The 25,504-nt window shown below is 46.4% G+C and overlaps 1 protein-coding gene across 5 annotated transcripts in view; it reads left to right on the plus strand.

Moving 5' to 3' along the window:
* NCOA1 (nuclear receptor coactivator 1) overlaps window positions 1-25,504 on the plus strand; it is a 302,949-nt gene that overhangs the window by 159,725 nt on the left and 117,720 nt on the right. The window contains exon 1 of one of the 5 annotated variants that reach the window (XM_082217276.1): window positions 914-1,329. The exons of the other annotated variants lie outside the window; for them this stretch is intronic. The gene's annotated coding sequence lies outside the window, so the exon portion shown is untranslated. Of the gene's footprint in view, window positions 1-913; window positions 1,330-25,504 lie in introns of those variants that run through there. 5 annotated transcript variants of the gene reach the window in all.

A 25,504-nucleotide genomic window follows, 5' to 3' on the forward strand; every position in this document is an offset into this window, starting at 1 on the left:
ACCAGTTACTAAGGACAGCTGATGCCTCCACTGCGTCATATTTCTTGGTTTCCTAGAAGCATCCAGCCGGCCACTGTTGTAGGCATCATGCCAGACTAGTTGTCCATTTTTGTCTGAGCAAGCCGAACTGCCCCAGGACCAGTCTAGTCCAGCATCTTGCTTGGAACAGTCCCAAGCCAGGTGCTTCCAGGAAACATAGAAGGAGGACTTAAGTGAAGACAACCCTGCTGCCTGCTCTCCAGCAACTGGAATTCAGAAGCATCCTGTCTGCAACATGGAGGTTCTCTTGAACAATTATAACTGGTAGCCTAGCAGTTGACCCTGGATTTGTCTGATTGTTCCATATGTTTAATTGTGCGTTGTGTGAAACACTGCTTGTGCCTTTTTGTATGGAGGTAGTCTCTGACACAAAATAGGGTGTGTGAATATAATACTGCCCCGGGGGATGTGTGACCAGCACTACCAGTCTGCCAGCTCCATCCAGGGAATCCTCCCACTTGCCATATTGTTGTCCTTACCATGTTAAGTATTAAGTTTCTGCACTGCTTCTGAGCCCAAAATGAGGCTTTCAGAGCAGTTGGCAGTGTAACTATTTGCAACAAATGCAACACGTTTGTCACTGATCCCTGTCACCTAAGCAGCATCAGCATCCGAGGATGCCTATCTAGTCGTTGCTGCGCCCCAAACTGCCTTCCGCACGTGGCTTGCCGCTCCGCCGGGCGCTGCAGAAGCGTGGCAGCTGCCTGCTCGCCTGGGCTGCGATCTCTTCTGCCACGCGGGGGTGGCTCCTCTGGTTTTGTCGCCTGCCCGGTCCTTTCAAGGAAGCCGCCTCGCAGTTCCCTTCCGGCATCCCGGGGAAGGCACGGGAGCAGCCGGTGCGGGTCTCCTTCGCGGGTCTGCTTCGCGTGGGCACCTCGCCGCCGTGCGCCCTCGCCCGCCGCTCTCCTCTGCGCCTTTGCGCGCTTGTTTTTCCGAGAGCCGCTCCGTTGTGCTTGGCCAGAGCCTGCCAGGTGGCACCAGGGATCCCAGGAGCGTCGCTGGGTTGGAGTGGCTCTGGCGGCATGTGTTTAGTTTAATTACCCAGTCAGCTGGTGTGGGGATCGAGGAGCAGCAGCAGCAGCAGCAGCTCGGCTCTGGTGCTGAATCCTCCTCCTGTCGCAGCAGCAGCAGCAGCGAGCGCACGCCAAATGTATTCCGAGCAGCCCGGAGCACATGGAGCCGAGGGGAGGCGAGGGAGCCTTGCAGGGGCGGCATGCTAGCCTTCAGGTTGCTGCTGCTGCCGCCGCCGCCCAGCCCACGAGCGCGCTTGTCTAGCTGGAAGCCGGCCAGGTAAGGGCAACAGCCCCGTGGAGAGGCGTCCGCGTTCCTCTCGCTTCCGACGGTTGGGTGTCCTTCATCCAAGACCTCTCTCCCGCCGGGCGCTCTCCATTGGCTGCAAGGCGGGAGGCAGCGAGGAGGACCCTCGGCGCCTCTTATCTTTGTTTATGTAACCGTGCAAACCAGAGGCAATGTCCAGCTGCAGAGGGACAGCTCGATCTCGCCAGCGACGGGCTGCTTTGCCTTCAGCATTGAAGCTGGCGTTCACTGTAGGCTGAACTTTGGTAGTTTGCTCCTTCTTGCCTCCCTCTCCCTTCTCTCTCTCTCTCTCTCTCTCTCTCTCTCGTATTCAGTAGTGCTGCGTAGTTTCTGGAGAGTGCTGTTAAGTGCAAACTTGCCCATTTCAGCAGTGACCTTGAAAATCAGCGTATAAAAGTTCAAATTGGTCATACTTGGCACGGATACTCTCTGCACGTTGCTTGCAGAAGTAGGCACACGGTGGGGTTTTTTTGGGGGGGCGTGGGGGAGACCCTTAAAGGGGAAAGCAAGTCAGAGGGGGGAAAGAGTTCTTGGAAGGGGGGAAGCCCTGCCGAGCCCGCTAATCATTGACAAGCACTAAAAGCAGAAGAAAAAAGTTAATTATTTCAGATTGTTTTCTCCTAATACACTGCTGCCGCACAATAGCAAGGAAGTTTTTCCTTTGGTGGAAATTAATTTGCTGCTGTCGTATCAGCAAGTTCTAAACAATTGCTGAGTGAGGAATGTTGGACTCCGTGATCTGGCTTGAGACTCCAGAAATGTCGAAGGCACATTTTAAAAGCACGCAGTAAAAAAAAGGCAGGGGGAGTGGTCTTACTGTTTTTGATCACTTCAGTGGATTATCAGCACTGTGCTTTGTGGCTGAGGACTTAGAAGCACCGTGAGCAAGTCTGCCCGTAACAGCCAAAACGTACCGCTTGCGTTATGCTAACGTGTCTCTGACAGAGTTCCACGTGCTGGGGAAGCAGAATTGGCACAAATAGCTGTATGTAACAGTTGCTACACAGCATGCAGTGGAAGTGCACGGCTGGATATAGCTGCACCAAAGCAATGATTTGTTCCAGACTTGGAACCATGAGTGCCTGCAGTCTGATAAGATGCATTAATATGTGTGCGCCATATTGTGTAGCGGTTTAGCTTGTGTGCGGTTTTGCATTAGGCTTGCGCCCTTTTGATACACAATGCAGACCTTCACAGATGTGCCTAGATGGCTGGTGGTTTGCATGGCTTCCTGCTGGCAATCGTGTGGCATTGAGGTGGTGCATGGCGTCCAGTGGCGCTGAAACCTTTTGCTCCTGTTTAGCTCTCCATTTCCACCCTTCATTTTTAACTTTTGTGCAAAAAGCTCCTGTACCGCACTGTACAAACCTTCCTGTGCCTGGCCTGGAGACGAGACTCAAGAGCTCTTTTCCCTGACCACTGTGTTGCTGCTGCACTTTCCCTGTGAGAACTCCCTTTTTTTTTAAAAAAAAAAAAAGTGCATTTGTGCCATTGGACCCATTCCAGAAAAGGTAATTTTTGAGCAGAAGTTAAGTCCAGCTGCTTTTATTATCCCTGTCTTAAGGTTCTCCTACTCCCAGCATGGACCCACAGCACTACATCTATTAAGTTTTGTCTAGATGCATGGTTATGATGCATAGATCACTGTTAGTTTGGAGACAGAAGATTCAAGACGCTATGCAGGTGTGGGAGGCAGAGGCTTGCGTGTACGAGGAAACGCACAAAGATTTGTACTGGAGCCAGAATGGGCAAAATGAGAATGACTTTGGACCTATGGAGCTGCCTTGAAACGAGTCAGATCCTTGGTTCTCCTTCTAACCCAGTACATTCTCTCATCTGGCAGCAGCTTTCCAATAGCCGTTTTTAAATGGAGGCCGGGGATTGACTCCTAGGCACGTTCAGATGACTTGCACTGGGTTGTGGGCTCCCCCCGAAAAGTCATCCTACTAAGTTGCCCCACCCTGAGTGAGAAGATTGGTCATTGGACATTAAATGTGGCACCAGTGGCAACGAACACCCTGAATTGTGGGTGGGGAACCTGCAGTCTTCCAAATGCTGTTGGACTCCAGCCTGGCAAATGGTCAGGGATGGTGGGAATTGTATTCTGGCAATGCCTGGAAGGCCAGACGCTTCCTACCCCTGCCCCAAATCCATCTCTCCATTCTCCTGCTCTGCTTCCTCTTAGTTGCGGAGGTTAGTATTGTGAGGTTTGAAAGCAAGAGGTTCTTCGTTATGGTGCTGCCTCTTTCAAAGTGTTTAACCAAAGTGGGATTTTGTTTGTTTCATTATTATCCCTTCTTTTCTCCAGCATGGAAATTAAGGCAGTGTAGGTCTGTTTCCAGGCAATCTGCTTGGCTTCGTTGTTGCCTTATTCATTACGCAGTCCAGTCAAAACAGTCGTCTTAAAGAAGGCCTTTTTGAATGTCTGAGTCCTTTGTTTTCTGCGGCAGCTCCTGCTGTTTTTCCTTTATCATCTTGGTTTGCTTAAGGAACTGTTTCTTTGTCTTATAAATTGCATGTTTCTGGGGTTATTTAATAGACAGGAGCCTAACACATTTTATAAATAAATAAATAAATGAAAGCGAGGCTACAATAAAGCTTGCATTGAAAGCAGAGAACCTTTCTCAGAGTGGGGCAGATGTACCTGTATGTTGCCAACACACATATGTTCCAGCTCTTCTTCAAGTCCTCAACTGACTACGTATCCAGCAGTAACTACACTGGAGTGAAAGCACGCATCTATACTACCAAAGTAGGGACGCAGGTGGCGCTGTGGGTTAAACCACAGAGCCTAGGACTTGCCGATCAGAAGGTCGGTGGTTCGAATCCCCGCAACGGGGTGAGCTCCCGTTGCTGGGTTCCTGCTCCTGCCCACCTAGCAGTTCGAAAGCACGCCAGAGTGCAAGTAGATAAATAGGTACTGCTCCGGCGGGAAGGTAAACGGTGTTTCCGTGCACTGCTCTGGTTCGCCAGAAGTGGCTTAGTCATGCTGGCCACATGACCCGGAAGCTGTACACCGGCTCCCTCGGCCAATAAAGCGAGATGAGCGCCGCAACCCCAGAGTCAGTCACGACTGGGCCTAATGGTCAGGGGTCCCTTTACCTATACTACCAAAGTAAAATAGCTTTTATGTTTTCATTCCTCTTAAACGGGAAGCCTGGGAACAGAGATTTGGTGAAAATGTTATGAATTTTGCATTCTTTGCAGCCTCACAAAACTGCAACTACTAGTGTGCATTAAGAGAATCATGGTATCTTACACCTGTTTCAAACCAGTTGAAGTTGTGTAGACAGACACAAGCAGCGCAATTGACTCTCTGTGGCTAATACCCAGTGTGAAAGTGCTTCTGAAGTAGGTATTGGGGGTGGGGGGGGGAGAGATGTTAATAATATATAGTTCAGGCTTTGCATTTAAGTTCTTTGTTTAATGTCCTTTTTGCACTATAAATTTCAGTACTTTGGACTCCTGTGTGTGGACTCTCTTTTTCTCCCATCTTGCCACAGCGAGCCATTTGTTCCTGCAAAAATGAGGCCATGCTTTCTTGGCCTGTGATGTTTATGAACTGCTGTGTGTGCCTGTTCAATTGCTTTTTAAAAAACTGGCAGAGATGCCAGTGATACCTTGGAAATCCTCTCAGGTTGGTCTGATCTAGCCTCAGTTTGGAAACTGCCTTGAGAGTTCTCCCTTTTCTGGACCATCTTAATGGTTTCCAGAAACAGTGTGAAATGAAAGCTGGGATCGGTGTTTCCTGCTCTCTGCTCCTCAGTTTTTAAAGTTGTGCTTCACATTCTGTCCTGTGAGCATATTTTGTGCTAAATCCATTTGACTTCCCTTATTTTTCCAGCAATGACATTAGAACCCAAAGGTTGTCCAAAGGGCACAGGATGATGCAATCACCAGTTCTCCTTTCTTCCTTTGCAGAAAGGAGTCGCTTTCCAGCATTATGATGATCTCAGGAGTATGCTGCTTGGAGAGCTCCCCCGCTTCTCTTAGCAGTAACATATTGATAATGTTTTCTGTGACTTGTCATGAATAAGCTTGATGGATTCCTAATATGCTAACTTTCAGTTCCCATAAGTATAATAGCAACTTCAAGCTGCGTATGGAGAAGGATAAAGTGAATTGCTAGCTGTGTGATTGGCCTATTTTGTTTGTTAAGTGTAGCCCTTCTCCCATAAGGATCCTTCTATTGACCCTGGGGCTTCGTTAGCAGTGAGTGCTTGGTCTCACATAGTCCCACTGTGTGTCACTTCCTAGACCAGGAATGTGAAAAACCTGATATTTTATTTCCATGGAATTTTTTGTGTCACCTCTATCTCCACAGCCTCAGAGGTACAGTGGTACCTCGGGTTAAGTACTTAATTCATTCCGGAGGTCCGTTCTTAACCTGAAACTGTTCTTAACCTGAAGCACCATTTTAGCTAATTGAGCCTCCCGCTGCTGCCGCGCCACCGGAGCACGATTTCTGATCTCATCATGAAGCAAAGTTCTTAACCCAAGGTACTATTTCTGGGTTAGCGGAGTCTGCAACCTGAAGTGTATGTAACCTGAAGCATATGTAGAATCATAGAATCATAGAGTTGGAAGAGACCACAAGGGCCATCGAGTCCAACCCCCTGCCAAGCAGGAAACACCATCAGAGCACTCCTGACATATGGTTGTCAAGCCTCTGCTTAAAGACCTCGAAAGCAGGAGACTCCACCACACTCCTTGGCAGCAAATTCCACTGTCGAACAGCTCTTACTGTCAGGAAGTTCTTCCTAATGTTTAGGTGGAATCTTCTTTCTTGTAGTTTGGATCCATTGCTCCGTGTCCGCTTCTCCGGAGCAGCAGAAAACAACCTTTCTCCCTCCTCTATGTGACATCCTTTTATATATTTGAACATGGCTATCATATCACCCCTTAACCTCCTCTTCTCCAGGCTAAACATGCCCAGCTCCCTTAGCCGTTCCTCATAAGGCATCGTTTCCAGGCCTTGGACCATTTTGGTTGCCCTCCTCTGGACACGTTCCAGTTTGTCAGTGTCCTTGAATTGTGGTGCCCAGAACTTGACACAGTACTCCAGGTGAGGTCTGACCAGAGCAGAATACAGTGGCACTATTACTTCCCTTGATCTAGATGCTATACTCCTATTGATGCAGCCCAGAATTGCATTGGCTTTTTTAGCTGCCGCGTCACACTGTTGGCTCATGTCAAGTTTGTGTAACCCGAGGTACCACTGTATATGGAATGTCCATGGAGTTTCTTGGCTGTCCTTCCCTTTGTGTCCTTATTCTCCCCATCACCAACACTGAAAAAACCCTCCACAGATTGTTGCACATTATAGCCACAAGCTAGTGCACATGGGTGCACATTTTACATTGACAAATGAGTGCCACGGTTTCCGTTTTGATGACTTGCCTTTCATGCATAAGCACATGTGCAGTTGGGCCTGTGTAAAGTTGAATTGGCAGGCCAGGCACTTCTTTGTAGACCAGGGGATAGGAAGCATGTGGACCTCCAGATCTTGCTGGACTACAATTCCCATCATCCCTGACTGGCTGGGGCTGTTGGGAGTTGGAGTCCCACAATATCTGGAGGGTCACAGGTTCTCCAACCCTGACAAGAATGGGGTCTGGAAGTGATTGCTTTGCCCACATACACCCCAATCCAGTTCTGCTTGTGTGTGGCTAGTTGTGGAAGCAAATGCACATCCTATTAAGAGTAATGCAGTGCTGAGGACATGTGGTCTCAGATGTGCCTTCATAAAGCATTCAGCCCGTGATGCCCCCCAACAGCTTCAGTATTCGGATGCCAATTAATTCTCCCGAAAGGAAAATAAATTGGATAACCAGAGCGCAGGAAGACTTCAGAAAACTGTCTGCATCGGTGCACCAAGAAAATGTGCATTAGAAATTGAACTGGTTGGATTGCTGCAGGATCTCTATCTTGGGCTTTCTCCCCAGGTATCCAGGCAGCAAGAAAGTCCATGCCTTTCTCCCCCTTGTCATCTTGGAAGAGCAGAGAGCTACTTAGCCAGCAAGTCTGTCAGCTAAGAAATTGATTGGAAAATATTGTAGGCCAAGAACCTGCTTTGAATTAAATATATGGGCTCCTCTATGAAACGAGGGGCATTGAATGCGGTGTGCTGTTGTGAGTTTGGTCAACACCCCTTGCTTAGTATTAGTGGAAATATTGCATTAAAACATGTTACCTAACTCACTTAAGTTGAAATAACTGGTATAGCAGAGTATCTAAGAATCTGAGCTGTGGATCATGACACACCCTTGGTTCAAACCTTGCTTTTGCCATGAGCTCACTCAGTGCCCTTGGGAAAGCCTCAGTTTGCCTTCAAGCCACCTACAATATGGGGGCAATTATACCAGTCCTAGTTCCATGGACACTGTAAGTAGTGCTTTCTTTTCTAGAGAAATAGGTGCCAGTGCTCACCATGAAGCTGTTACAGTAAGTGTTACACTTTTTAACCACAAAAAAGAGGTGTCGGTATTGCGTACCCCTTAAGTACCTCCTGAAAAGAAAAGCACAGATTGTAAGGATTATTGAGATAATGTGTGTATCTCAGGAGGACTCAAAAAGTGCTCTTATAAATGCTTAGTATTTTTAATATGGTTGCTCTTTACAGTGAGGCACACTGTGGCTTCTTTTTGGTTATGTATTATAGGCACCTCTCTGTTGGACTTTCTTCGCCAACCGAGCTTGTGCAGCGACTGGGGCGATGGGATAAAAACTTGCCCGCAATATCTCTGCTTACTTTATTTTTAAATAATCATCAAACAGCTGCAACTCTACACCAGCCAGCAGAATACCAAGCAGTTGGTCAGCTTAAATACAGTTTTCAAAATAATCAATTACCCTATCACATCGCTGCATTCGGTGCAGCAGGTAAACTCCCCCTGCTATTTAGTTAAATTGTTAAAATACTACAGGTGTGTTGAATTGTTAAGAGCTCACAGATGTGCTGCCATGCAGGTTATAATTACAAACACACACCTCTGAGTAGCACCACTGACCACATCAATATTAAGAAAACCCAACACTCTCCAGTTGCAGGATCTGTACCGTTGGCCCAGGCCTGTGGAATACTCTGCCAGTAGATGCCTTCTGTGCCAACTTTTAAAAGCCTGCTGAAAACTTTTCTATTCTGTCAGGCCTATGCAGGCAATTACGAACCTATCTCCCACAATGGGTTACTGATATTTGTTTTTAGCTTTCTCTGCTTTCATTGTATGGCTTCATCTTATTTTTGGTGTTGTAAACTGCGTTGATATACAGTGGTACCTTGGTTCTTAAACTTAATCTGTTCCGGAAGTCCATTCCAAAACCAAAGCGTTTCAGAACCAAGGCGCGCTTTCCCATAGAAAGTAATGCAAAATGGATTAATCTGTTCCAGACTTTTAAAAACAACCCCTAAAACAGCAATTTAACATGAATTTTACTATCTAACGAGACCATTGATCCATAAAATGAAAGCAATAAACAATGTACTGCAGTCAGTAGCTGAACTGGGTTCCACACAGTCACAGAAACAAAACAAAACCCAAAAAAGCCACAAAACGCAAAATAAATAGCAAAAACAGACAGACCACAGCGTAACACTCAAAACGGAAGTGTGACACTCAAATTGGAAGCGTGGCACTCAAATTGGAAGTTCTGAAACCAGAATACAAACTTCTGGGTTTGCAGTGTTTGGGTTCTACGTTGTTTGAGTACCAAGGCGTTTGAGAACCAAGGTACCACTGTATTTTTGTGATATAGCGGTATATAAATATTGTTATGAATGAATGTGATGCCTGCCTGTGGGGACAGGAGGCAGGGAGACAATACCAAACACCCAGAACCAAGTGGTCTTTGATATTGCAACTTCACCCTAAGAACCCAAGGAAGGGACACTGTCATGTGTTGCCTCTTGAGAGTATTGCATTCAAACTACAGTGGCACCTTGGTTTGCGAACAGTCTGGTTTGCATACGTTTTGGATTACAAACACGTCAAACCCGGAAGTGCGTGTCCCGGTTTATGAACTTTTTTGGGGTTACAACCCCTTTTATTTTTATTTTTTTGATTACGAGCAAATGTTTTTGGGAGGCCCCGTTGGTGAAAGTGTACCTTGGGTTACAACTTGTTTTGGTTTACAAACAGACCTCCAGAACAGATTATGGTTGTAAACCAAGGTACCGCTGTAATGAGGAAACCAGACAAGAGTGCTGGTCCTGTACTTTGCAGTCCAGCACTGAAAATCAATAAGGATGGGGGGGGGGGAATCATTACAAGCTCAGCCACTTGTCTTTCCCAGTCCAGGTGTTGAGGCCCTTTCAGTTGGAGTTGTCAGGATCAAACCCCGGTCCATGGCCATGAAAAGCAGCTCCTCTATTGTTGAGCCATTGGCCTGTTGCTAAGTGTCAACCGACAATAGTAGTGCAAAGACTGGGGGGATTTGTGGTGATTTTTATTCCCAAAGAACACTCCCTGCTGCCTTGGGAACTCTTTGGAGTTGAAGAGTGAGGAATAGGTGTAGGTACAAATAAATCAATGACCTACTTTGGAGGGTGGAATAATTAGATAAGAGAATAGATTCAGGTAGGTAGCCATGTTGGTCTGACACAGTCAAAATAAATAAAAAAATTGTCCAGTAGCACCTTAGAAACCAACTAAGTATGTTCTGGGTATAAGCATGCACACGAAAGCTTATACCCAGAACATACTTAGCTGGTCTCTAAGGTGCTCCTGGACAATTTTTATTTATTTATTTAGATAAGAGAAATCTAAATAATTGGAGCTTGGAGCCTTTGAAATACGGCACTCACAATGGCACCATCAGGGCAGGACTTTGAGGCAAAGGTAGGACTTACCATATATTGAAGTAGGTGGGGTATTGCATACAACCATATAAAGAGCACAGTTCCCATAAGACCCTGAAGTCCAAAGTCTAAAATTAGCAAAATGCACCGTTCATTATATATGAACGAAGAGCAATTCAGAAAGGTTGTCTGTGGCGTAAGTGTCCATGCCGCCATCAGAACCAAAGAAGTGTCACGGTCCGGTCTACGGGCGATCAAAGTCCTGGCTAAGGATGTTGGGACCGGGGGCAAGATGGCGGGGTGGGAGCAGGAAACGAGAAGCCAGGGGTCCGAGGGTCGGGAAGCCAAGGAGTCATGAAGTCGAGGGTCGAGGAGCAAGGAGTCAAGAAGCCGAGGTCCAAGGATCAGGAAGCAATAAGCAAAACGCAGCAAGGCAGGAAACGTGTTGCTGTGGCAAAGAACCGAAGAGAAATGCTGACCTTATACCCCTTCCCGGCTCTTGCCACCAGGTGCAGTGAGTTACCAAGCGGCCTCACCTGTGCGGCCGCGCCTTGCCTCTCCAGAACAAACTTAGGAAGGCCCCAGTCCTGCAAAGCCCTACTGGTCACAGGGCCTGGCTCCTGCATGCACTCCTGACATGAAGAGCCTGCCTACAGTTGTGAAGTCAGAGCGCAGTTCTCATGTCTAGTAGCCCTTGATAGCCCTCTCTTCCATGAAACCCAACTCCATGCAATGAGAATCTGCAGACTGACCAGACCAATGGAGATAGTATGGGTTAAGTGTGTATACCGGTGATGTCCAACCAGTCGACTGTGATCGACAGGTAGATCACCTGGAGATCGCAGTTGATCATGGTCGATCGCTGGACGCTGTTAGACCACTGATTGTCTCTGCCCACGGCCCCCTCGCTCTGTCCCTCTGTCGTGTCAACAACTGGCCTCCCCCCAAAAAAAACCCCACACATGCTCCTCCTCCCTCCAATGACAATGAGTAGATCACTGCCAGTTTTTTTTAATATTGGTAGTAGATCACAGTCTCTTGGGAGTTAGACGTGCCTGGTGTATACCATCGCATTCAGTGTAGTTGCCCATAATGTTTGAAGCAGGCCCGAGCCGATAGGTTGTTATAGTTGTGAAGAGCTTGGCTTCCGATTTGATGTGGTCTCCTTCCAGATCCAGTTTTGAGTCTTTTCAAATGCAAACAAGGAGAATATACAGAATGTCCTTTTGACAAGTGTTCCCCCCAGGTAGTTCAGTTATCCAGGTAACTGTCAGATATGTTTGCACTCCTTCCTCTTGTGTTGAGATTTGTCTGGGCTGCTCTTGTTAGCTAAAGTCAGAGGATATCTTCTATAATGCAGAAAAGAAAATAACAATTTTTTTGGGGGGTGAGGGTATATTGGGAATTCCAAATAAAACCCACATGATCTATTCGTTAAAAAATTATTGGGCTGTATTCCATTTTGGTCCTGCTCAGAGTAGGCTCATTGAAAATTATTATTTATTATATTTGTATACTGCCCTTCATCTGAATAATGGGCACGACTCATTTAGCTACATTAATTTCAACGTGTCCACTGTATAGGGAAGTTTTTACTGTTCGATGTTTTACTGTATTTTAATTTGTTGGAAGCTGCCCAGAGTGGCTGGGGTAGCCACCCAGTCAGATGGGTGGCATATAAATAATAAATTGATTATTATTATTGTTGTTATTGTTGTTACTCTGAGAGTAACTTGGTTGGATACAACTCATTGGAATTTTGCAAAATATATTGGCTGAAATCTATAGACATAGAATAAGTTAGGATGAAAGGAGTAACATTCTTTCCTGCTGGGCTCCCGATCTTGATATTTGGCTTCTCTCGCTTGTTTTAATTTGCTGCTGGGCTGTGATAAGGAGTGCAGAATACCATATGAATAAGCAAACTCCCAAGAGTTTACTGTCCAGCAGAGCCTGCGCCCATAAAGCCTGCAAGTAGCTAATTACCTTTTGGAGGAGGGGAAATGACACTCTCTTGAAAAATTATTGACATAATGCTACACTTCAAAGTGAAAACCCCTTATTTTTGCAACTGTCTTTATGTCTGTGTAGCCCCTGCTAAATGAGTGTGAATTGCTGTTATGCAGTGTTGCAATGCTGTCTTATACTGCATCAAAGTACTTGACTGCTATCAGCCTGTGTGGGTAGAGTAGACAATCAGCCATTAATTGTTTTGCTCATCAAATACTCAACTTGCCTGTCGGAGATGTCAGCCTTTGACAAGTCAACCGGATCGATCACATGGCGTGTATTATTCTTCATTGTACGGGTGCCTCACTCTGAGCTCAGCAGAGCTTGATTTGGTTGCCAAGATGTATCACTGAAACATGTGTGAAGGAATAGCAGGACACAGTTCCTCTGAGCACGTGCCAAATTCCATTCCTTTGTCGTTGAGCAACCGCAGCTAGATGTGGGATATGGCACTTAGGGGAGGATTGCCCCCCCCCACGGAAAGGAACCATTGCAGAAATTGTTCTTCTCTCCCTCCTCCTCCTTCTTCGGCAGATCTAATCTTATCAGTGACTAAGTAGACTGAACAAATGGTGGACGAAACCTGCTGAGCTTCATTCCATTCCGTTTACAGAAGCTCTTACTTTCCTGAGTGCTTGAGTTTGTCACTAATCGGTAGGCTTCTTTGGAGCCCATTTGCTCTCAAAAGCAAGAGAGATGTATGAAATTGAAATAATTGCAGCAAGTTAAGAACTATCAATTCCACCTCTTGAGACTTTTCTCGGGGCTGCCTAACTGCAGGAACTTCGGGAAGCTCTCACTCAACGCTGCTGAGTACAGATAATTTTCTTTGCCCGCCCACCCAAGCTGTCACGGTCCTTGAATGATGGTCTATCACAGCACAGCTTGGGGTTGAAAAAATGGGCTCTGAACACTCTGAAGGGGGCTTTGCGGAGAACCTGATAACCGGTCCTTGAGTTACGGAGCACTTAGCAGGCTTTCCGTCTCTCCCCCACACCCCACACCTCTTCCCCTGTCCTTTTCATTACTGCTAGATGCAAAAAGTTTTGAAGCCAGACGAAGTGCAAAGCTTATCCCACCTGTTTCCATCTACAGGAGAAGTCTCAGTGGGCTAGAATGGAAGTGGCACGGTCTCAGCCCCAGTGAAGACCTTGCTTTTGTTGTTGTTGCTCCCAGTCTATTCCACATCTGCATGAGCGGGGCTTAGGTTGCACAGACAGCATGAAAGTGTGTGTGTGTGTGTGTGTGTGTAGGGGAGGGGGGGAGAGAGAGAGAGATAAGGCCAGGGGGCCAGATCCGGCCCAGTCGCCTTCTCAATCCGGCCCGCGGACGGTCCGGGAATCAGCGTGTTTTTACATGAGTAGAATGTGCCCTTTTATTTAAAATGCATCTCTGGGTTATTTGCGGAGCCTGCCTGATGTTTTCACATGAGTAGAACATGTGCTTTTATTTAAAATGCATCTCTGGGTTATTTGTGGGGCACAGGAATTCGTTCATTCCCCCCCCCAAAAAAAAAATAGTCCGGCCCCCCACAAGGTCTGAGGAACAGTGGACCGGCCCCCTGCTGAAAAAGTTTGCTGACCCCTGAGCTACAACAAAGCCCAGGCAGCCGGAAAGTTGTGCATGGGATGCTACGATGAAGCACTCTTGCACTTCTCAGACACATTCTCTCTTCAAATTTCTGCCACAGAGACTCCTGAGGTCCTGTAGTTTGCATCTGCTGTGTCCTAAAGGCTTAACAAGAGGCATCAGAGACCCACAACAGATCACCTCTGTATTCTGTGTTTTACAAATAGCTGCCTCTCCCCTCTCCATTTTGGATCAAGCCCATCAGCACGTGGGTGGGTGTAACTATCTGGCTTCTCAGAGCCGTCTTTCCTGCAGTTGGTGTTTGCTGCAGCTGCTCCTTCCCTTGGGTGGAATTTTGGGCTCCTTCCTTCGTAGTAATGTGAGTCGCTTGCAGCGCTGTGTTTACCTTGCTCTGCACACCTGCTTGTTTCCTTTACAGAGTTGACATCTAACTCCAGATACATAGATGTGGCACATTGGCACCAATGGAAGGAAGCAGAAAGCAACAGAGCACACATGTTTGACAACGATTTCATTTGGGCGGGGAAGAGAGACAGCACTATGTAGCCCTTGAAGTTCCTATCAGAATTTAATAACTACTCTGATTATGCAACACTAGATCTATAAAGTAGTCCCAAGGGGAAACGTCAGTGCTTGCCAGTGGTTACCATGGTTACATCCAGTTCTTAACAGAGGAGGAACAAGTGTGAATTCAATTGTTCTTATTTCAAATACTGTGCAGCAGCACTTATCCAAATGGCCTGTAGGACATAAAAACACATTTGGATAATTAGGAGTTCATATAATCAAGGGCTGGAGATCGTTTACATTAGCAGTATGTGGTGGCAGTGGTAGCAGCAATGTAATAACCTGGCAGAAAGATGAAATTTAAAATAGCTAAGGCTCTGCTAAGACACAGGCACATTTTATTTTATTTAAAACAATTTTTGTCGCTCAAAATCTCTTAATCTCTTAAGAGGTGTGGACGACTCTGGGGTTGCGGCACTCATCCCACTCTATAGGCCAAGGGAGCCGGCGTTTGTCCGCAGACAGTTTTTCCGGGTCATGTGGCCAGCATGGCTAAGCCGCTTCTGGCGAACCAGAGCAGCGCACGGAAACGCCGTTTACCTTCCCGCTGGAGCGGTACCTATTTATCTACTTGAACTCTGACATGCTTTCGAACTGCTAGGTTGGCAGGAGCTGGGACCTTAAAGTGGTATACAACAGCTAAAGAAGAAGAAAAAAAAACCAAATATCACAAAAATATGCAATAAAACCATCAGGACAGGCTACTAAAAACGGCAGTAAAAACTACAGCGGTACCATAAAGCATTATCACCAAGGAAAAAGGGCATGGTCCAACTTTAATCATCAGCTGAGAAACAGGTGTGTGTTCAAATGACACCAGAAACTAGTAGCCTGAATGGTTCTTCCCATTCAGCACTGAGGGAAAACATTCCAGAGAACATGGGCATTGGCAGAAAATGCCCTTTACAGGTCACAGCCATATGATGGTCTATTAACACACATTGCCACTAACAACAACATCCCTGATGATCTCAGTGATCTACCAGGTCTATACAGGGGCAGACAGGTCTTCAGCTAACCAGGTCCTGTGCTTATATGTAAATAACATATAAGCTATATATAAATAAAAAGACCTTGTACATAATCCCAGTCAGGGGCCCATCTGTACATTTTGTCCTGAAGATAGTTCAGAGGCCTGGGTCTCAGGGCCTGCTTCTGTTTGCTGTCTCGTGCAGCTGCACCGCACAGGCCAAGAAGTGTGTCCCGGGGTTCCTTAAAAGTCTGCAGGCAAACTTTTGCAGTCTACTGAGGTCCTGGAGCTCTTGTCTTAGATGCCCTGCTGTTTCATCCCTATGCCCCCCCCAACACTGCTATTCAAAAGCAACCGCATGGAGTTTTCATGCACTGCCAGTCACGCTGCCCTAAATCCGCCTCTGTTTGAAGTGCTAGACTTGAGGAAGTTACTGTTGTCAAAAGAGCTCTGTCAGCTATGCTTCCTGGCTGTGGTTCCCAAGCTAAAGTCTTGTTTGTTTGGATTGACAGCTGAAGCTGCTTCTGACTGTTGCAACTGGTTATGCTGGAGGCAGCTGCTGCTGCTGCTGCTGCTGCAGAAATAGTCATCGCTCTGGTGGCCTCTTAAATCTCAACCATTGTGGTGTTACAATATCTACCATGGCAGAAAACCTGTGGAAGGTGGCAAGTACTGTACTCCCGTTTTCTCAAGGGCTGCCATCTTGAAGTTTCTGGATCTCGTCTTCTGTCTTGCAAGCTTTGAAATGGGATCTGTTGCAGCTTTTTCCAAGGGCATGTACCTTTTCCCTTTCTCTCGCAGAGCCCTGCCCAGTGGGTGAGCAACTGAAAGGATCTGGAATCAGTCAAAGCTTAGGGATCCAGCTGTGTGTGTGTGTCCAAGTCCAAATGTGTGACAAACGGAGGTGGGCTGATATTTATCCCTTGTTTGCAGCTTATTTGGACAACTTTTAATGGGCAAAACTGCCTCTAAAAGCTAACAGCAAAGAAAACCGATGGGAAGCAGGAAGAGAAAGCAAAAGAAAGGCAGAGTGAAGAGGATGAGTAAAGAGAAAAAGGCGGATGGGAGAGTCAAATAGGTCAGGAAACTGGTTCTGCTCTTGCCTGGTATTCAGGTAATCTTTCTGAACTTCCCAGGATGTGGCTGTGGAATCTGTCATCAGATCTGAGGTTCCAAACCTCCAGAATTAATTTTAATCCTGTCCTCTTGGGATTTTTGATGTGCTTCATAAACATCCATGCAACTGTTCAGGTTATGCTTGAGATCCAAAAGTTGCGAATCTCTTTGAACTATCTGCATATAATTCGAAATTGCTGGGACAAGGGGAGGAGGATGTATGCAGGTCTATTTTCTTTTGTTAATTGAGGCAAAGGCTCGGAAATCATTAACCTGGAATTAGAATCATAGAATCATAGAGTTGGAAGAGACCACAAGGGCCATCGAGTCCAACCCCCTGCCAAGCAGGAAACACCATCAGAGCACTCCTGACATATGGTTGTCAAGCCTCTGCTTAAAGACCTCCAAAGTAGGAGATTCCACCACACTCCTTGGCAGCAAATTCCACTGTCAAACAGCTCTTACTGTCAGGAAGTTCTTCCTAATGTTTAGGTGGAATCTTCTTTCTTGTAGTTTGGATCCATTGCTCCGTGTCCGCTTCTCCGGAGCAGCAGAAAACAACCTTTCTCCCTCCTCTATGTGACATCCTTTTATATATTTGAACATGGCTATCATATCACCCCTTAACCTCCTCTTCTCCAGGCTAAACATGCCCAGCTCCCTTAGCCGTTCCTCATAAGGCATCGTTTCCAGGCCTTTGACCATTTTGGTTGCCCTCCTCTGGACACGTTCCAGTTTGTCAGTGTCCTTCTTGAATTGTGGTGCCCAGAACTGGACACAGTACTCCAGGTGTGGTCTGACCAGAGCAGAATACAGTGGCACTATTACTTCCCTTGATCTAGATGCTATACTCCTATTGATGCAGCCCAGAATTGCATTGGCTTTTTTAGCTGCCGCGTCACACTGTTGGCTCATGTCAAGTTTGTGGTCAACCAAGACTCCTAGATCCTTTTCACATGTACTGCTCTCAAGCCAGGTGTCACCCATCTTGTATTTGTGCCTCTCATTTTTTTTGCCCAAGTGCAATACTTTACATTTCTCCCTGTTAAAATTCATCTTGTTTATTTTTGCCCAGTTCTCTAATCTGTCAAGGTCGTTTTGAAGTGTGATCCTGTCCTCTGGGGTGTTAGCCACCCCTCCCAGTTTGGTGTCATCTGCAAATTTGATCAGGATGCCCTTGAGTCCATCATCCAAGTCGTTGATAAAGATGTTGAATAAGACCGGGCCCAAGACAGAACCCTGTGGCACCCCACTAGTCACTCTTCTCCAGGATGAAGAGGAACCATTGATGAGCACCCTTTGGGTTCGGTCAGTCAGCCAGTTACAAATCCACTGAGTGGTAGCATAGTCAAGACCGCATTTTACCAGCTTCTTTACAAGAATATCATGGGGCACCTTGTCAAATGCCTTGCTGAAATCAAGGTAGGCTACATCCACTGCGTTCCCTTCATCTACCAGGCTTGTAATTCTGTCAAAAAACGAGATCAGGTTAGTCTGACATGACTTATTTTTCAGAAATCCATGCTGACTATTGGTGATCACAGCATTCCTTTCTAGGTGCTCACAGACTGTTTGCTTAATGATCTGCTCCAGAATCTTCCCTGCTATTGATGTCAGACTGACTGGGCGGTAATTATTTGGGTCCTCTCTTTTCCCCTTTTTGAAAATAGGGACAACATTTGCCCTCCTCCAGTCTGCCGGGACTTCGCCTGTTCTCCAGGAATTCTCAAAGATGACTGCCAGTGGTTCTGAGATCACATCTGCCAGTTCTTTTAATACTCTTGGATGCAGTTCATCTGGCCCTGGAGACTTGAATACATCTAAACTAGCCAAATATTCTTGTACTATCTCCTTAGTTATTCTGGGCTGTGTTTCCTTTGCTGAATCATTTGCTCCAAATTCTTCAGGTCGGGCATTGTTTTCTTTATCGGAGAAGACTGAGGCAAAGAAGGCATTGAGTAGTTCAGCCCTTTCTGTGTCCCCTGTTTGCATTTCACCATCTTCTCCTCTGAGTGACCCCATTGTTTCTTTGTTCTTCCTTTTGCTACGAACATACCCATAAAAGCCTTTTTTGTTGCTTTTAACCTCTCTAGCAAGCCTGAGTTCATTCTGTGCTTTAGCTTTTCTGACTTTGTGTCTACACGTGCTGGCTATTTGTTTGAATTCCTCTTTGGTGGTTTCCCCCCTTTTCCATTTTTTGTACACATCCTTTTTTAATCTTAATTCAGTTAAAAGTTCTTTAGATAGCCACCCTGGCTTCTTTAGGCACCTTCCATGTTTCCGTCTCATTGGTATTGCCTGACGTTGTGCTTTTAGTATCTCCCTCTTAACAAACTCCCAGCCATCCTGAACTCCCTTTCCTTTTAGTATTGTTGTCCATGGGATCTCACCCAGCACTTCCCTAAGTTTTATGAAGTCGGCTTTCTTAAAGTCAAGAAATTGAGTCCTAGTATGCTTGGCTGCTCCTTTCCGCTGTATAGTAAACTTCAGAAGAGCATGATCACTCGCGCCTAATGATCCTTCTACTTCTACCCCACTAACCAGGTCATCAACATTGGTTAGGACCAGATCTAAAATGGCTGTTCCTCTTGTTGCTTCTCCCACTTTCTGGACAATGAAGTTGTCTGCAAGGCCAGTGAGGAATCTGTTTGACCTTATGCTCTTGGCTGAGTTTGACGTCCAACAAATATCCGGGTAATTGAAGTCCCCCATTACTACTATCTCCCTTCCTTTTGCATGCTTGGCCATCTGTTCCAGGAAGGCATCATCTATGTCCTCCGTTTGGCTTGGGGATCTATAGTAAACTCCCACAATGAGGTCTCTGTTATTCTTCTCTCCCTTAATTTTGACCCAAATGCTCTCACTTTGGCTTTGAGGATCTAAATCTTGGATCTCTTCACAGGTATACACATCCCTGACATATAACGCCACTCCTCCTCCTTTCTTGTCTGGTCTGTTTCTCTGAAATAGATTGTATCCCCCCATTATTACATTCCAATCGTGGGACTTATCCCACCAGGTTTCAGTGATGCCTATTATGTCATATTTAGTTTGCTGTACCAAGAGCTCAAGCTCATCTTGTTTATTTCCCATGCTTTGCGCATTAGTGTACAGACATTGAAGTCCATTAATCATTCCCCCGTGTCTCTTATTTAAGGATTTTTTCCTCCCACCACTAGGTCCGCGTGCTGTTTGCTCCATTTGGTCTATGACATTTGGATGATCATCTTCATTAATTGATAGACTCCTGCCTTCAGGAGCACTGTCTCCCTCCCCCACATTAGTCAGTTTAAAGCCCTCCTGATGAGGTTTCTGAGATTTTTGGCAAAAACATTTCTCCCAACCGTTGTGAGGTGCAGCCCATCACTTGCCAGAAGTCCATCTTCAAGAAACTGCAGTCCGTGATCTAAGAATCCAAACCGTTCCTGTTTACACCATTTGCGAAGCCAGCTGTTCACTTCCACTATTTCCCCCTCTCTCCCTGGGCCACGTTGTTCAACTGGGAGGACAGATGAGATGACAATTTGTGCATTTAGTTGCTTCAATTTCCTGCCGAGAGCCTCGTAGTCTCTTTTGATCTTCTGGAGGCTATTGCTTGCAGTGTCATTGGTTCCCACATGAACCAAGAGGAAGGGGTATTTGTCAGTGGGTTTTATGATTCCTTGCAGTCGTTCAGTTACATCTTGGATCTTAGCCCCGGGGAGACAGCACACTTCCCGAGACATCTTGTCAGGCCCACAGATCACTGCTTCTGTTCCCCTCAGTAGGGAATCCCCTATCACCACTACACGCCTCCTCTGGGGTTTGGTCGGGGTTCTTCCGTGAGCTGTCCGTTCCAAGGTCGCCTGCACATTCCCTGAGGACTGACTTAGCTGCTTGTCTTCATATACCTGATCGACTGTAATGAGGGAGAGATCCTCAAATGGAGTCTGCTCTTCGTCTTCCATGCTAGGGGAGAGGACCTCAAAGTGATTGTGTATTTCTAAGCAATCAGAGTGAACCCTGGGCCTCCTACTTCTTTGAGTCACGTTTCTCCATATATCTGGCTCCTGTGTTGGTGAACTAGACTCCTTCTCAGGGGAGTCCCCTGTCTCCTCCTTGGTGGAGACGGTGTGCTCTGTTGCTTCCAAGAAGAGCTCCAGCTCTCTAATTCTTTGGAGCGTAGCTACACGTTCCTCCAGTTGACTCAGTTTCAATGAACTATTCAGCGTAAGCTGCAAGAATCTGATGATAATAGATAATAGTTGACATGGTTGCTTTTCACGTGTGTGTATTCTGCCTCCTGATGCTGGCTGGTAATAGCAGATGGGAGGAGACAGGGCCAAAAATGCCCACGGCTGGCGGATAAGGCTTTCAGGAATTCATTTAGAATGGCAAGTATATGTGATTGGCAACAGATGGCACTTGTGGAGAGGTGGGGTGGGCAGCATAAGAAGTAGGGGAAGCAAGTTGAGCCTGAACACATGTGGAGCTCGGATAATTCACTGTTTGGGAGCTTTCTTTTGCATATCCTGCGAACGTGTTTGAGGTCGTCAGGATGGCATCAATCTCATGTAGAAGAGGAGCTAAAGAGAAAGCAGGGCCTTGAAGACAGGTGAGGGCAGCAGAGGATGTTGAAGCCCAGGTTCTAGTTCCATCCCAAGCTAGAACTCTTGCCAGATGTGGTGGTTTCTACTTTCATTGAGCCTCTATTTAGATAAGAAGTAGGTGCTGGCCATACCTTCATTGTCGAAGCTTGTGCAGCCAGTGGAGAAGCTTTACAGGTGAAAACATGTCCCCCCCTTATAGCAATGAGTGGTTCCCAAACTTTTGGGGACCACTGCTCCCTTGATTCCATAAACTTATTCCCAGTGCCCCCACCCTTCCCTATAAAAAACATTATTCAGAATAGCAGTTTGCATGACCCACTAAGGAAAATAACACCACAATAAAATCCAAAACACTAACAGTTAATTGCACATTTATTCAAAATCCAGTTGAAACTATTTAGATTAATTAATTCAACAAAATTGATTAAATTGATTCAGTGATACCAACTTTTCAAAGTCTGATAGTCATTTACACCTCCAGTGGGTCCCTGCCAGTGCCCCCTTGGTAATCCCTCCATGGATACATCAGGGTCTCAAAACAACCAAGAGTCTTTTTGAACCTTAATGGGCTAACAATTGCATGCCTTAATCTCACAGACAGCAGGGGCCATTTCATAGCATGATTTGGTATGCAGGTGGTACTTTGAGTAACTAGAGCAGGGATAGACAATTCTTTCTGCTGAGGGCAGAGCTAGAGCCAGCTTTGGGCAGAGAAGTGTTGTAGATTACCTAGTCTGGAACAAAGACCGCTCTACTTCAGTTTTCACCATGGTTCCACCGGATTACAATTCCCAGTCTTAGCCAGGGTCACACCACACCATGCATTTAAAGTTTATGGCTTCCCCCATAGAATCTTGGAAACTGTAGTTTACCATATTTAGGTAGGTAGCCTTGTTGGTCTGATGCAGTTGAAATAAAAATAATAAAAATTAAACAACTACGTTTATCAGGATCCTGTGGAGGAAGCCATGTGTGTTGCTTGTGCTTTGCATATCTGGTTTGGATGTGACCCACATTTGCTCAGAAGTAAACCCCACTGGGTTTAATGGGGTTGCTCTCAGAGGAATCTACAAGAGGGCCCTTTAATAAACCTGGAGGAGCAAAGGAAGGAATTATAGTGGGATGGAAGGAGGTGGCAGATTCAGGAAGCATTGAGGGGCACATGCGTTAGGTTGGCCAACGCATGGAAGGGCCTTGTAGGCCATCTTATCCAACCTTAATACAGGAACTCCAGAGCTTGAGCAGCCCCTACAGATGGTTGTCCAGCCCCTCTTTCAAGACCTCCAGAAAGGGCAAGCCCTCTCACATCTAAGTAATTGCTTCCATTGTTGAACTGCTTTTACCATCCAGAGGTTTCTCCTCACGTTTAACCAAAATCCACCATCTTGTAACTTAAGCCCATGAGAGCTAGCCCTGCCCTTTGGAGCAGCAGAAATGCTCTATCCTTGCGGTGTTGAGTCCTGTGCAGCTGCAGAACAAGGGGCGCTCTATCGCTTCAAGTAGATAAAGCCTTGCATCTGTGCTGCAGAAAAGAACTGCTGGTATGCAAGGCTGGCTCCATGTTGCTGACCACGACAATATTTATCTGTGCAGTGACCGTAAAAAGGGGTGTTTGGTGACATTTGCTGCTTTTACAAGCTGGGGTACTGGGGAAAAGATGAAATTTAGTGAAGAGATTCACTGTTTAAGCAAGACAGGCCTAACCTTGACTCACCTTTTTGAAAGGGAGTTTCTCTTGCTCGCCATTCAGCTTTCAAACGGTGCCTTCATTTCCCTTAACCTTGCTACCAGCTTGTCTTTTTCCCAGTTTTTTTTTTTAAGGCACCTGATCTATCCCTCAGGGAAACACATGAGTAAAATAGCTGTGGCTTCGTTTTGGTCCTGTTTGTTGTGAACCAAAGCAATTTAAAGAGGATAGTTCAGTTGGTGTTGAGGCACTTTTATTTGATCTGAGATGCCACCTAGAAAACATAAAGGGCAGAATTGGGATACCATCTGCAAAAGTGTTGTTGGTGCAGTTCTTTGATAGTTCCCTTCTTGGTCAAGCCATGGGAGTCTGTGTGGGGTTTAAAAGAGTGCTGTGCATAATTTAAAATTAATCACCTGGCAAGGATCCTGTAATCACCTGAACCCGTGGCTGCCTTAAAGTAGGATTGATTTGGAGACATGAAGTTGCACTGCAGCTTTCATCTTACTGAGCTGTCAGTTCACTTGGCTAGTAATTTCCAAGCCAAAAGAGAACTAATACAATGGAGTGCAACAAAAGGCCACTTCGTTAGAGGTTCTTCTTGTTTAGCAACATGCCTAGGGCTCATCTCGAATTCTGCTTTGTGGCAATATGGCCATAGACTGCCCTGGTCACACCATTTAAAGGAGGAAAAAAAATTCCACGTATTTTATCCCCAGGATTCAGTTTGCCAGCTGCCTGGTCACTTGAGTAAAGTAGCATTTTCATCACAGTGGCATGCAAGTAAGTGGCATGCAAGGCGGCGGGGGGGGGGGCTATTGTAGCAGCACCTGCCATGCGCTTTCCAGAAGTAGCAGCACCACCATCCTCCCTGCTCTGTTGCGGCTGCCTCTGCTGGCCCTTTGAGCAGGGCTCTTCCCTGTTTGTGGAAAGGGCATTTTTGCTCTCAGGAGATGAGCGGTGCTTCTTCTCTATTTGGACTTCATATATTTAAGCATTGGGACGCGGGTGGCGCTGTGGTAGAAACGAACTGAGCCTAGGGCTTGCCAATCAGAAAGTCGGCGGTTCAAATCCCCGCGATGGGGTGAGTTTCCGTTGTTCGGTCCCAGCTCCTGCCAACCTACCAGTTCGAAAGTACATCAACGTGCAAGTGGGAAGGTAAATGGCATTTCCATGTGCTGCTCTGGTTTCACCAGAAGCGGCTTAGTCATGCTGGCCACATGACCCAGAAAAACTGCCTGCGGACAAACGCCGGCTCCCTTGGCTAGTAAAGCAAGATGAGCGCCACAACCCCAGAGTCGTTCATGACTGGACTTAACTTCAGGGGTCCCTTTACCTTTATGTTTATATTTAAGCATACTTTTTGTTCTTTTATTTTCCAGATATGCTCTTCCTTTTCATTTGGAAGAATGAGAAGCCTGACTGTTTCTCTAAGGTTTTCATTTTTCCATTTCTAGGTTTAGTTCTCCACGTAATTTCCTCATCAGTTTGCAATTTTTATTTTAAGTGGGATGAAATGCAAGCGTTATATCCCGTTTCAGTGTTACCCAGGTCCCCCCCCCTTTCTGGATCCTAAAGACAAAAATGCCACGTTTGCACTAAGAATGTTCACTAGCGAGGAAGTCAGACGAAATGGTGGTTTCCTGAAGTTGGCTAAAGGCTAACCCACACTTACCTTTCCTCTGGTCTTTCCAGGCATGGTCTGCACTTAAAAGCTCCCTGCCTAAGCACCCCCACTCCAGCTCTCCCTGTGAAATCCTGAAATGATGTTTGCTGTGATTGAGTGCTGAAGGGTGGGTTTTCACGGGGAAAGCTACAGGAGAGAAAAGAAACAAGCAGAATGCCCTGACACATAACAGACCTGTGCCTGGAAGGAGTGGGGCAAAAGCTAAGTGTAGATGAGCCTTAAAAGTGAAGGAGGTTGTCATTCTCTGCCACTTTGCTCCTTGGCAGATCTCACCTGCAGTCTCTTCTGTTCCAAAACCAACAAAACTGGCAAGGGGACCCACCTGCTTTTATACTGTAGTGCCCCAAGATGGCCCTATCAAGAGGAAAGTGAAATGATTGTCACATGAAGCAGGTTTTAAGGGCCACCAAGAGTTGTTGTTGTTGTTTAGTCGTGTCCAACTCTTCGTGACCCCCTGGACCAGAGCACGCCAGGCCCTCCTGTCTTCCACTGCCTCCTGCAGTTTGGTCAAACTCATGCTGGTAGCTTCGAGAACACTGTCCCACCATCTCGTCCTCTGTCGTCCCCTTCTCCTTGTGCCCTCCATCTTTCCCAGCATCAGGGTCTTTTCCAGGGAGTCTTCTCTTCTCATGAGGCGGCCAAAGTCTTGGAGCCTCAGCTTCAGGATCTGTCCTTCCAGTGAGCACTCAGGGCTGATTTCCTTCAGAATGGATAGGTTTGATGAAAACTCCATGGACAAAGACGACAGGCATCAAGGGTTACTGAGTAGTAATAAACATGAAGTTCTGAGCTGTGGAGCAGAATTCATCTGGAAATTCTTCGCCACAAGCAGCATACACACTTTCTATTTATTTCAGTGGGGTTTAGAGGGGTGAACTTTTGCAGTGTGATTGGGGAGGGGGATGAGCTTTGAATTATCTCCTTTGGGCACCAAAATGTCTTGAGCGCATCCTGGCCACAGAGCGAAGCTCTTTGTAGTCATGAGTCGACGGCTTCTTCAGTGGCAACCAAGTTGTCATCAGCCAGGTGTGCCTGCCATCCCTGAATGAGCCGATGTTCTTAATGTTTCAGCTGTAGCAGTGCTGAGGTTGGCTGTGGAAAGATTGAATGCTTGACTTTGGGAAGGAGTGTTGCT

Source organism: Podarcis vaucheri (genome assembly GCF_965113315.1).
Source record: "Podarcis vaucheri genome assembly, chromosome: 3".
Taxonomy (NCBI): domain Eukaryota; kingdom Metazoa; phylum Chordata; class Lepidosauria; order Squamata; family Lacertidae; genus Podarcis; species Podarcis vaucheri.